This window comes from Bactrocera dorsalis, chromosome 4 (genome assembly GCF_023373825.1).
Source record: "Bactrocera dorsalis isolate Fly_Bdor chromosome 4, ASM2337382v1, whole genome shotgun sequence".
Lineage (NCBI taxonomy): Eukaryota > Metazoa > Arthropoda > Insecta > Diptera > Tephritidae > Bactrocera > Bactrocera dorsalis.
In genome coordinates this window covers 44,402,680-44,417,458 of record NC_064306.1, presented here as the reverse complement: position 1 = coordinate 44,417,458, position 14,779 = coordinate 44,402,680, and the positions used below count along the sequence as shown (strand labels likewise).

General features: G+C 32.1%; 1 protein-coding gene across 3 annotated transcripts in view; it reads left to right on the top strand.

Moving 5' to 3' along the window:
* The window catches only part of LOC105222577 (serine/threonine-protein kinase tousled-like 1), a 206,378-nt gene that overhangs the window by 145,286 nt on the left and 46,313 nt on the right, over nt 1-14,779 (top strand). The window lies entirely within an intron of this gene.

Below are 14,779 nucleotides of genomic sequence, written 5' to 3'. Positions count from 1 at the left end.
GATTAATGCAAAAAAAAACGAGGTAAACATGAGATGACCTTCGAGCTTTTATAGGGTCGAATTATTAATACCCACTCTCGTTGAATTCCATTAAAAGTATTCACAAGTAAACGAAAGTAGTTTTTATTAATTGTATAATACATACTATAATAACATACTATAATAACATATGTATGTGTACACACATATTCTATATATAAAACGTGTATTTATAGATTTATTGACTTTTAGCGTTTTGGGCATTTTTGTGTAATCAGAAAGTCACCTGATCGCGATCTCATTATATACTTGGCGTACTCGTGATTTGTACCCATTATACATACATATGTACACACGTTTGTAGATACATGCCATATCGTCACTTAAAATGCAAAATAACGTAACATCACTTTTCATAAGTTTACGGGCGAAGAAAAAACTATATAATGAAACCACTCATATTGAAAGAAAATTTGAGTTTCGGTTATAAAAAGGTTATATATTGGTTATAAAATAGTTATATATTGGTTATATCTGAGAGCGGAAGCGGAAAATTTTGTGTTATTACGTATGTATATGACATGATGTAGTGAATCGTAAGTGTTAAAAAACTAAATTTCTATTTTTTTAAGATGCGTTGTTTTGCATTTTAGTTGACAATATATAGTATACTTATTTTAGTTGGGTGCTTAGGAATGCATTTAAAAGTAGCCTTGAGTATACTTGGACGGACGCATATAATCAACTAATTTACCAAAACTTTTATTTTCCTAAATAAAGGGTGTTTCGAGATTTGCGCGCTATTATGAGCAATATGAGAATAATTATATTTAATTGTACTATGTTTTAAGCTATACTACAATGAGCAAAAAATAGTAAGTCTTTGTTCATTGGTTTAAATTCTTAATTTATTCTTCAAAATTTGGAGACGAAACAGATCAAAGTAATCCCCATTTTTTCAATCAAAAAGCCGTTTGAGTTTTCTGAATAGCCAGAAGACACACGGAGCTAAAGCAGACGAATACGTTGATTGCGAAACGATGTTGGTTGAAAATTTGGTTAAAAATTCACGAAAATTCAATGCAGTATGGCACGGTCCATTATCGTGGTGTGAAAACCAAGAATTGTCGGTCCATAATTCTGATCTCTTTTTACGAATAACTTCGTGGCCCATAATTCCGACCACTTTTTATGAATAACTTCGTGCAAACGACGCATAACATTCAAATAGTATTCCTTGTTGACGGTTTGGTCAGTCATAATGAATTCGGAGTGCAGCACACTTTCATAAACGACGAAAACTGTCAACATAACCTTGATTTCAGACCTGCTCTGACGTGGGTTTTCTGCTTCAGTTCCCCCTTTGCCACGATAATCGGCCGAATGATCGTCTGTTTCCGGGTCATAGGCATAGATTCAAGACTCAACGCCAGGAATAATACGTTTCGTGACATCATGGTTATCGAAAAGCATTGCTTCACAGATATTCCAACGATGCCAGTAAGATCTCTGACGGTTAATTGTCAATTCTCAAGCACCAATTCCTTTATTTTATTGACGTGTTGATCATCAGATGATGTTGATGGATGTCCTGGATGTGGTTCGTCGTCAAAGAGTTCTCGACTGTTAAATTAAAAAGTCTTACTATTTTTTGCCCACAGTACCGTTTGGATAATTTTGTCGGCCAAAGATTTGAATTCTTAGATTTTATCTTTCTAGCGTATCTAAACACCCTTTATTGATTGATTTTTGTATTACCGACCACGTCAAGTCATCAACAGTTGGTCGCGATAAGGCGAAGTTATAGCAAATACACGTACTACACAATTATGCCACTTAACGTCAATGATTTTTACAATGGCAATTGATTAAGGATTGATTGTTTTAAGAATTAAAATCTAGAAACGTATGTATGACATTTTTTGAGTTTCTAGGCGTATATTTAGGCAAAAAGGGTGAAAAAAAAAATATTGGAAAAAAGTATTTTATTTTTCTTAAAAAAGAACATAAAATCATTAATTGAAATTTAGCTGTAAAACTACCGTCTGCGACACGTGCATATCTATAACTAGATTACCGATCGCAATTTTTGCTCCTGATCATTCAAATGTATCAATGTATGTATGTATATCACTTCTGGTTTATACTGTTTGCTTTTTTTTTGCGTAAAATACCAACATATCTCGCTGCTAAACCGCCACAACGCATTATTCGCCGCTATTCGCTATTTTATCAGTCGCTATCTGATATTTTATTGCATTAAATACCTAATTAGGTAAGCATGTCATGTCGGTGAAATATTTTAAATTATTCGAGTATGCGATTGAAATGTGAAAGACAATTTATAGCGCATTGTCAGAGCGTTGCCATTTCAGACACTATATAATATTGTATATATGTACTATATACGTATACTATATACGGATGTGAGTGTAATACTGTGTGCCGCACAACAGTCAAGTGTCTCTTTACACACATTTTATATTATAATTAAGTACATATGTACATATTTATATGTGGTATATACATACATATGCACTACATTTAGATACAACGTGAGTTAGTGTGCTGATGTGTAAATACATAAGTGATAGTCAGCCGATCGTGCGCTCGATCTGTGGGTGCAGGCGTTCATTTCTTTGTGACTTTGAGAAAAATAAAAATAATAAAGTGAAATAGTAAGTGAACACATAAATTATATACATTTGTATATGTATGTATATGTTCATATGAAAATCAAGTCACCAAACACATGACTTTTATTATTCACCGATTTCATGCTGACAAATTAGCTTTGTCCACGGCATATTTGAGTTTTAGACATTGTATAGACACATAGGTATATATAAACATATAAACATATATACACATAGTATGTATTTATGAAATACTTCAGCACTAAATTAAAAATATTTCTTGTTACTTGAACATAACACTTGTTAGAATAATTTAAATGGAAATAAATCTTAATACAAAGCATTAGGAATTATGTATATCTACTAAAAAAAAATAAAATTTAAAAAAATGTATATAGCAAAAAAAATATTAACCAAAAAAAATATAAAAAAAAATATTTTAATTTTTTTTTAAATTCATTAAAACACAAATACTTTAAAAACTAAAATATTAATAATAATTTAAATAAGTAAAAACAATTTTCAAAAGTTATATTTAAAAAAAATATTTACCAAAAAATTATCTAACATTTATTACAAAGAAAAAAATGTTAAAAATAAGTGAAACAATTATTAAAAAAATTTATTTAAAAAAATTATAAAAAAATGTTTAAAAATAAATATTACAATTTTTTTTTTTAATTATTAAGGGGTCATAGGGTAATCTGGTCTGTTCATTTGACATTTTTTTTCATAGAAATTTTTATTTGACAATAGAATTTTTTCTCATATCATGAGGTATATGGTGGGGTGTATAAACAAATTTTTTCGGAATTTTTTGATGTCATCTGTCGGAGAAATGGCTGGGTGAATCTGATCCCCCCTGACCCCTAACGAAACAAACACTTTAAAAAATACTAAATTTTATTATTAAACTAAAATTATACTATTATTAAAGAAATACATACATTTATTATTTAAAAAATATATAATTTTTTTAATTATTAAAAAACAAATTTCTTAAAAAAACAACTAATATTTTTTTTTCATTTTACAACCTTATGACTAAGCGCTGTTATTCTTATTCACTAGGTGAATGCTAACCAAAACTAAAAATAAACAATTTTCTAAGTCCATAAATTTTCTTTTAATATCTAGTGCCGGCCAGTGAACCGGAAATTATAATAGAGTTTGTTATTTTCTTAGTTGCCCTAATTATTTTCTTTTACCGCGTGTTGAGTGATATGTGCCAAGGTATACCTACATATGTACATATGTACTTATATATGTATATACTTAAATTCATTTTTAGACTCGAATATTTTATTTTGTATACTATGTTTGCCTTAAACAAATGCTTTGCAATTTATCAACTATAAATAGAAGCTAAAATAAGGTAAGGAATGCTCGAAAAGTAATTGAATACATTGATAACAGTGATGTTTATCGATTTGTTTTATTCAAAAATGCTATGCGGTGTTGCTTATTTTCCGGGACTAAATATAACTTTTTCAAAATTGTGTACATAAACATTGTGACCAAAAAATAACCGGAAATTTTAAAAATTATTCATCAATATTTATTTTGCCGCCTTCAAAGTAATACCCACCAGATGTAATACACTTATGTCAATGATTTTGTCGGATGACCTTCAGCTGCTTCAGCGAATTTTGTTTTATCTCTTCGATCGACTGAAAATGAGACCCACAGAGCGGCGCTTTCAGTTTGGGGAGTAAGAAAAAATCAGACGGAGCCACGTCTGGTGAATGCGGTGGTTGATCGATGGTACTAACTTCGTTTTTGGCTTTAAATTCGATCACAATCATGAATCAAAATCAAGGTTTATCAATACGAGTCGAGTAAGAACGCGTTTCATACCCAAAAGATCCACCAAAATCCTTCGAACCGATTCGCGAGAGATGTCGTGCTCTCTTGGCATCTATCTAACACTTGCCAGACTATTTTCAAGCACCATATCCTCCACTTTTTTAATATTTAATCAGTTGAAGGGGTCGAAGGTCATCCAGAACGAGGCATGTCTTCAAGGATTTCTCGACCGTCTTTAAAGGCTTTGTACCACCTGTAGGCTTGTGTTCTTGAATCGCCGTAAGCCTTTTCCTACATTCACAACGGTTCTGCACACGAAATTTGGTGAGAAATACACATCCATTGTAGAAATCGCGAAGCACTACTGAAGTGTACCAACTTAAACAACTGCTGTAATAAAACTGGTTGATAGATCGTGCTTATATTTGCATTGTAATTATGGACAGTCCTACCAACTTAGCAAAACTTGTTGAAATATCATTTACACGGGGAAGTTAATTACAATTTCAGGGTCCTTTTTGTCCCAATGTATTTCGTGTTATTTATTCTCTTTCAATCTAACGTTTTCGCTTTTTGCATAAATTTATATACTATATAATATATAATAGTATGATATTTTTTTATAATTTATTTTAAGCCATTTTTATTTCGTCTATTGTCTTATTTCAGTATATTTCAGCCATGCTAGTAATAAATTCTATTTATTTATGTAATTATTTTCCCAAAATTATATTTAGTCTTTCAATAATAAATATTTGCCAACTACCACAATGCACACGCTTTAATTTTAAGTATTTGTATTACAGAATAATTATATTCGACAGCTATTTTTATATACCACACGTAAATATGTAGGTATTTACTCATGCGGCTAGAATTGTGTGTGCTCTAATTTTAACTAATACCCGCCAGTGAGACATTTTTAAAAATGAACACAATTTTTTTTTATTCCAAATATTATAAATAATAAAAGCAGCAACAGAAAATATATAAAATTTCGTGTATAATTTTAAAAATTATTTGTTGAACAAAAGCACAACAAAATTTTTTGTGGTTTTAGAAACTATTTGTTGAACGAAAGCACCTATCAGTTACAAAACATGACGTTACAAAATGAAAACCGCTAAAATAATATTTTTTTTTTGAAATTTATAAATGCTTAATATTTTATTATGTTAGTTATTTGGTTAGTAGTACGTTGAGAGTTTTACAATGGATAAACATCGCACAAAGAATTTGTCTTAAATTTTATATTTCTAACCAAATTTTGTGTGTGGAATCATTTCGAATGTTTGGTACAAAGCCTTCGGTTTGAAGACTTGCCTCGTTCGATCTGAAAACTATCAAAACAATTTTTATTTCATTTTATAATTTCTCTGTTCGATTTTTGAGCTTTGCTCCATTCTACCAATCAATTTAACTAGTAACAACCTAGATACAAGTGAATACAATATAGGATGGTAGATGGGTCATCTATAAAGGAGTTTAGGTGCAGTACTATAGAAGTTTGAAAAAGGAAGAAGATAAATACCAGGAGTTGAAGGTTTCGACTTACCTAAGATATGACCAGACGATAGGTGGCTTACAATTATTCATGGAGAAAGGAATATTTGTAAGTCACCGGAAAGAATCGCGAATTCAAAATCTGTTTTATCACTCAGGCTGAAAAATATTACGAAAATCAATTCATTGCTCCTAAAGGATGATTTTATAGCGATCTTAAAACTTTTAGAAACCATTTTTGTTCTGGATTGGTTTTTCTTTCAAAATACTACTCAGTCTCGGCAATTACCTCCTCATAGCCGCATATTTCTCTCCAATGAGTAATGAGATCTTATAGTAGTAGAAAAAAGCTTAAATCATGTAATTATTTTTCTATGGTTTTTATATATATGTTTCATGGTGATTCATATTGTACCAATGAAACCATACTACGCTCTTCAACTGGAATCATTTTTGACTTTTTCGTCCTTGAATTGTTCCAACAAAGCTAATAATATTCGCTGCTGAAGGCGGGCACTGAATAACAAGTTCAAGCCATTTTTTGGTATGAGAAATTTCACAATAATTTTTTTTTTGTTATATATGTATTTTTTCAAAACTTCAAAACTCACACGAGCTTTATGTCAATTACAAAATATACTTTGTATATGAATTTTGGTGGCACCCTCTCATTTAAACGTTACAAACTTTTGAGTTTGCCTGGCACTCGCATAGTACATGCATTATTATTAAAAAGCAATGTTTTGCATTAAAGTTTGCACCTTGTTTGTGAAGCACTCCAATTTCATGCCCTTCATTTCGGTCATTTGTTGTGAGTATAAGGTAAATACTTTTTGTCCGATATTTGCATTGTAAATACATAGATAGTTAAGTATCGTTTACTACTTACTTTTCAGTTATCTTTCGTATGAATTTAACCTTCACGTTTGTGGTGGTTTAGTTAAGTTGTGACTGCATTACATTTGCTCTCTAATCACTTAAATGACTTATGTATAAGGGTGGTTTTACTCACCTAGTTGTTATTGAGTACGGTGTTTTTTATAATATATGTTAGGGTGTGATGTCACTACTCAATTAATTCCTTCAAAAAGCTTTTTTTTTCTTAAGTATATCCAAAAAAAAGTCCATTAAGGGGTTATATAAAATTCTATTGTATATTTGTCTGGTAATAATCGAAGGAATAATATTTTTGATCATTTGAGCTACTATTATCTCAAAAATTAATTTGACGAGTCCTTTGATAGACATCAAAAGAGGGGTCTTTCATCCGAGGCTGTTTTGATCATTTCATTGAGGATGTTTTTTACGTGGCGGGTTCCAAACCCAGCGGGCAACCCTGGGGAAGGATGATTCGCCTTCTCACTTCAACTCGCTTTCAAATGGATGTTTTTGCGGCTCTTTTGAGAATACTTGGTCTAAGCCCGGAAGTCTTGAACTATATGTAAAAGAATCGTTTCTGGTCACTCCCAAGTGAATAGTGCTCAGCTTTCCCCACTTGGGTGACCTTCTGCACATGTTTCCATAGTTGTAAACTCGGCTGTAAGCGTTGACTACGCCAATAAAGAAGAAGTCGTTCAATCATTGCCTGTATTCCTATGTAAAAATTATTATTTTTCTCCTTAAGAAAAAGCTTTGGGTTGCCACCTACATATTTAGGTTTCATTAAGAATTGAAATCTCTGGTCTCAGGTAGTTTCGGTGTTCCACATTTATTGATTTTTTACACTCTAATCTGATATCATTTTGACCACTTCAGTAAAAAAGGTGAAATACAACGTTTTCTAGTATAAAAAATAGGTTGTTTACGAACATATCGCCTAGAACTTTTTATGACTCCGTCAGCAAAATATTTTACTGTCTGTAACAGCGGGCGTCTTTTTTGACATAAAGGCCTTGAATTCCTATTCCGACTCTTATTTGGAGAAATTAAACTTAACTAACCGATCAATCGATAGTTCTATGATAAAGGATTGTTCAGCCCAAAAAAGTGTCTCATCAACAAATTATAATAAGGAGAAACCTTGAGGAGATTTTGAAAATGGAAGGCACCGAAAATCTGACTTTTTTGTCCACTAATTGACATCAAGTCCTTGGATTCCTATTCAGACCCTTATTTCGAGGAATTAGGTTTGGAAATCTTGATAAACTCAATCGATATTTCAATGATTGCTCAGCCCAAAAAAGTGTCTCATCATCAAAGTATTATAAGGAGAAACCTTGAGCAGATTTTTCAAATTGACCTCATTTCTTCATGATAGGACTATACCAAGGTTAAACTCAAATACTCGGCTTTGGACCCACTAAACTAAATATGCTTTAGATTAACGGCAGCCAGCACAACTTGAACTAAACGACAGCATTTGGGTTGACTTCATCTCCCACAGAACAAATGATATAATTTTGATGAAACTATTTTTAGACGGACATATCGTAAGAATATTGTATGAAAATGGCGTGTACAAATAAATTTATGACAACACAGTTTTTTTCCACTACTTTTTTCTGCAATTATTATATGTTTGTGTGTATGTATGTATGCGCATAAGAACTAGTAGTACAATGCAAGCCGATGATTTGCAACGTGGCGAAATAGAATTTACAGCAAAATAGCCGCTAACATTGGGCATAAAGAAGATAGCGCGACGGGCGAAAGTCAACGAAAATTAAGCGAAAAATGCAAAAGCAACGCCATATTGGAATGTGACTTGATTTTTCCAGCCTTTTTTTCTCTAATATGTATGTGTACACATTTCTCGTTTGGTGGATTTTTTTATGCTTGTTGTTGTTGTTGTTTTTTTCTTACTGCTAAAGTACAAATTGTGCGGTTGGCGTGGAGGTGACGGTGAGTTTAAAGAAATATCTACAAGCCGAGTAGCTATATACATTTATTTATTTATGTATGTATGTCTGTATGTATTTGCATATATATTTTAATTTGTTAGTATGTCTGTGTGGTTTGTGCGCATTTGTTTATTCATATTTATGATATGTGCACAATATATACATACATACAACTATATTTATATACATACATGTGTGTATATCCATACATGTATGTATGTGTGCTATGTGCGTATTTTCTTTCTCTAAGTAACACATTGGTGGTCAGACGCCTTGCACGACTGCCAGCCGAACAAGTGAATGTCTGTCAGTTAGTCGGGCAAATAGACTCATTTAGCTGATACAAAACTATATTTTTCCATATGCCTTAATATTTGTTTTTATACTTGTAGGTATGTTTAGTATGTACATATATCTGCAGGTATTTGTTTGTATGTTTGGTTGTTTGTGTAACTTTGTATTCATCATCATCAGCTTTGTATAATAATTGTGCGAGTGCGAATGCCATTTTCTACTTTGTATGTATTTCTTATATTCATTCGCCGTTTTGTTTTCCATTATGGACTGCGACGGTTGTTCTCACTCTTGCCAGCTGCGTCGCGTTGCTTTCGCTGTTTTTGTTGTTGTTGTTATGCCAAATGTATGATTGCGGCAGCGGTGACAACGACAACGGCGTCATCCACTTCACGGTATCTACACCATTTTTATGTCCGCACCAACAGCCTCACACTTTAGCGCTCCATTAAGACACGGGTGTAATGTGTGAGCAAGGCTGGTGGAGTTGGATGACTGGAGCGTGGCAGTCAAGTCGCCTGTTTGGCTAACTGGCTGCCGGACTGTCTGTCTGTGCGTCCGCACGTCAGACAGTCTAAGCAGTCGTTCGTTGCCGCTGGCAATGCATATATTCACATACATACATAAGTACATAAATACTTTGCTCTGTGCGTTTGTGTGCCTGTGTGTTGTATTTGACGTTTTGTGGGCATTTTGTTGTCGACTGTTATCCCTGTCAGATTGGTTTTATTGAATTATCTTTTTTTGCAGCAGTCAAGCTTTAGTTTTATACCATATTTCGCCGCTTCTTCTAGTTGCCTCATCGCTTTCTCATATTAAATTTACATTCGTTACTTGTGTAATTGCGGCGATTTAACTGTCCTGCCACTTGTTTATGCGAGTATATGTATGTATGTACATACATCTGAGCTTATTTGTGTATATTTGTTTAGCTTTTCTTAGTTGCTGGAATCATTATATCAATATATGTATGTATAACAATATTTATACCCTGAATAGACTTGACCAAAATCAAGTTCTTGTATGGAAAACTCTTTTATTTGACAAGATATTTTCATGAAGTTTGGTATAGATTATTTTCCAACACAACTCTGCAATCTCCAGTGAAATTTTTGAGATTGGACCACTATATCATATAGCTGCCATACAAACTGATCGATCAAAGTCAAGTCTTTGTTTAGAAAACTTTTTTATTTAACAAGATATCTTGATGAAATTTGACATGTATTGTTGTTCAAGGCAGTGCTACAATATGTTAACAAATTATTCAGATCGCACCACTATATCATATGGCTGCCATACAGCTGATCGGAAAAAATAAACTTTTTGTATGAAAAACTTTTTTATTTGACAAGATATCTTCATGAAATTTGACTTGTATTGTTTTTCAAGGCAGTGCTACAATATGTTAACAAATTATTCAGATCGCAACACTATATCATATAGCTGCCATACAAACTAGTCGATAAAAATGAAATTCTTGTATGAAAAACTCTTTTTTTTGACAAATTATCGTCATGAAATTTTGCATATATTAATATCCAAGGCAACGCTATAATCACCGAGCAAATTGTTCCAATCGGATTACTATAGCATATAGCTGTCATACAAACTAACCGATTAAAACCAAAATAAATACCTGTTTATTCCCTTTTATATGATAAGACTTGAGTAGGGTATTATAGCTCCAATGCAGCTATAGATTTTGCTACGTTATGTATTTATGTACATATTCTTATATAAGTACATAAGTATGTATATAAATACTTTATCCGCGCACACTATCACAGAAATATAAACTGTGAAAGCTTCCATAAACGTACCCCATCTTACTTTTTTCCGTCTAATGGGTGAGCCTCAAATAATTACATTTAAATTTAAAATTACTTGACGTGAAAATTATTTTTCACAAAAAGTTTTGCGTTCAAAAAATATAGCCACTTATAAGAGATGCCCGCTTATTAAATTGTTCATCGAGCTTTCACTGTATATACACATACATATACATGAGTATATTTATTTCGCTGCATTATAAATGAGCTTAGCCAGCATAGATGCCTATAAGTTATGTTATTTTTTCTTCGATTTACGCACAGCAGCACGCATACAGCCCACAAACATTAACTTAAGTACACATAAACTTGTACAGAAATACATTGCAAAATATATATGAGCGTTTGTTCACGTGACTTACGTATGTACCTATAAATGGAAACTGCTACATATACATATACATAATCTTATAAACATATAAACGTATATGAACAAAGTTTAGTTAGGTGGATCTGTCTGTTTGTATGTTCGTACGTTTGATGGGTTGTTTATTAGCTGTGTTTGGTTGGCAACCAAATGGTAACGGCTTTGACAATAATAATAATAAAAAAAAAATACATTAGCAAAAACAACAATAATCACTAGCTCTTGCTAACGTCAACCATAACGACAATCGGTGCTTAAAGCTCTGACAGCTCGTTTATTCGCTTCGCTTTGTCTCGGCTTTGTGCTACCTCCGCCTCCGGCCGTACCATAACCTATCGCATTGTAGCAATTCACAAACATACTTGTATATATAAATATATGTATGTATATAAATATGTATGTACATCTGTATGTTCCGACATATGTAAATTTTTGCAAATTTTTATTTCTTCTGTACTTTGCTGACTTCATTTGTGTTCTAAAACACTAGCTATATATAATATATATATATATACTTCTGTATGTATATGTTGAGTCTATTATTCCGTGATACTTTCTAACGTTACTTCGAATGTTTTCATGCGACAGGCAGTATACACTAAGTACTATGTTTAATTGCAGCCGCACTTGACTTATGGACGAGTATGCCTATATCTTTTTTATATTTAAAACAAGCCATTAGTTGCTATATACAAAGGTGCTTGAAAATATTTATTTCACGGAGTATATTCAATTAAAGTCATAACAAAGTCACAATATTGAAGCTTAAATTAAATTGCTTATTGGTTGCGTATACGCCATGGTGCCCCAAAAATATATAATATAAGAAGAAGAAATTTTAATTTCAGTTTCGAAGCAGCTATAATACCCTTCAGAGGAGCATTTTTTACGGCATAGAAGTTTATAAAAAAATCAAACAAGATGATTATGATCGGTCAGTTTGTATGGTAGCTATATGCTTTAGTTATCTGATCAGTACAATATGTTTGGAGAGTGTAGCTTTGTTTTAGACAATAATCTGTGCTAAATTTCGTTAAGATATTTTGTCAAATAAAAAAGTTTTCCCTGCAAGAACTTGACTTTGATCAGTTATTTTGTATGTCAGCTATATGCTAAAGTGAACCGAACTGAACCATTTGTTCGAAGAATTTTCTTGAATATTATTATGTGCCAAAATTCATGAAGATCTATTGTGAATTAAAAAAGTTTTCCCTAAAAGAACTTGATTTTTTTTGGTAAGTTAGTATGACAGCTATATGCTATGGTAGTCCGATTCGAACAATACGTTATCTTGAACAATAATCTATAACAAATTTGGTGAATATATATTGTATAATACAAAAGTTTTCCATACAAGGTGTTGATTTGAATCGATCAGTTCGTATGACAGCTATGTGAAATAGTGATCCGATCTGCAGAATTTGTTCGAAAATTATAGCGTGTCTTTAAAAAATATTTTTTGCCAAAATTTGTGAAGATATCTTGTCAAATAAAAAAGTTTTCCATACAAGAAATTGATTTTAAACGCTCGGTTTGTATGGCAGCTACTGTATATGCTTAGATATTCAATATTGACAGTTTCACTAATTAACTGCTTCTTGGGAAAAAAGCAGGTGTGTAAAATTACAGATTTTTATCTCAAAAAATGAGGAATAAGTTCACGGATATACATATAGAGGAAAGACAAACATGGCTAAATGGACGCAGCTCGTGACGCTGATCATTTATATAAGTATATAGTAAATATCCTACATATGTATAAGTATATAATTATATATGTACATACTTACAGTTATGGACAATAAAATAGAATCAAAGGTGTTGCTTTGAAACAATATCATATTTTTTTGAAATTTTTCATCTATGTAGTAACTTTTCGGCATAATAACAAAGGCAATAATATGTACTTTTAAAAAAGAGGAAAAGATAGCATTGTCGTGTTTTACAGTTAACTGTAATTTAAAAAGTGTAAATAGCATGCCTCTTGCTTAGTGACAAAATAATAGAATCAATAGCGAAATAGTTTCATAAATGAAAAATGTTGAATTTAAAAAGCGTAAAAAGTAGTTATATTAACTTAATTAGATCTGTGGAATGAATAATTGTATCAATTATGAATTTATTTAAAAAAATGGGTCAAGCAAAACATTGTTTAGAGGGGGAAAGATTGTGCGTCCAAAATTTGCAAGGGATGGGTCATGCGTAACGGCAAATTGCAAATATATGAAATATGTCTCAAATATTTGTGTTTGATGCCTTAAAATGTCTGAAAAAATAGCCCGATCACAAAAAAATGACTGCGCAAGTCGTTCGAAATATTGCATGATTGCCGATGCGCGTACCGTTAAAGGCCTCTGCAGCTATTCAATAAGAATTATTTGCAAAAATTTCTTCGAGAACAGTAAGAAGACGACTTGTGGAGAAAAATTGCTTTGGCACATGGTCCCGAAAGGTGCCAATGCTGAGAAAATGGCATAGATACGATCGTACTCAGTTTGCAAAACGACACATTAATTAGGGCGGAGCTGAAAATTAAGAAAAAATGGTTCGACATTTTATAGTCTCAATGCAAAATTAATATGATAGGAAATGGTAGTTATGCATGAGTCCGATGTCCAAAAAACAAAGAAATGTGCGTCCGCTACACGACTAGGTCTTTCAAACGCTGTGGGGGCAATATATTGGTTTAGTATTGTTTCTCATATTGTGTTCCGGGACCTATATTTTGGATACAAGAAAACATAGACCGCTATAAATACGTTAAGGTTTTAGATAATCTCATATTTCTCAAATGCTGGTTGGAATTGGCTTTGCATTTGGCAATTCCAACAAGAGAGCGACCCGAAACATATTTCGGGTCTTGCCAAAAAGTGGTTTTCAGATCATGGTGCTAGCGTTATGGCTTGGCCAGAGTAATCAGCAGATCTGAATCTCATCAAAAACTTACGGAAAATTGTTAAGGAAAATATTGCACCCCTTAAACCGAAAAATAAAGCAGAATTCTGAGAGAAGGGACAAAGGTCTGGTATTCTGTTCCACATAAACACTTTCGGTAGCCTAATTAGGTCTATGCTTAGAAGATGTGCATCGGGATTACACGATTAAGAATACACTACAATGTACTACCAATTTTTCTATTAGTTCCCTTAAAAAAATATTTTTCTTTTATTGAAAAAGTTTTTGATTCTATTTTTTTGTCCATCGAATTTTTGAAATATATTGTTTACCTATGTTTTTGTAATATTTATGAATTCTTTTGTTCCAATATTTTACTGCTACCAATAGCACTTGATATGAAGTACATAATAAAAATATAACTTAGTTGAATTTAAATCAAATTCATAATTTTTTTGAGAATTGAAAAATTAGTACCACGGATGATTCTATTTTATTGTCCATAAACTGTATGTAAGTATATAGGGTCTTCGATATTTCCATTTGGTCGTAACAAGCTTCGGCGCAAACTTAATATACCCTCCTTAAGTTATAAAAATACCTCTAAAAATTCTCAAAAACCATTTA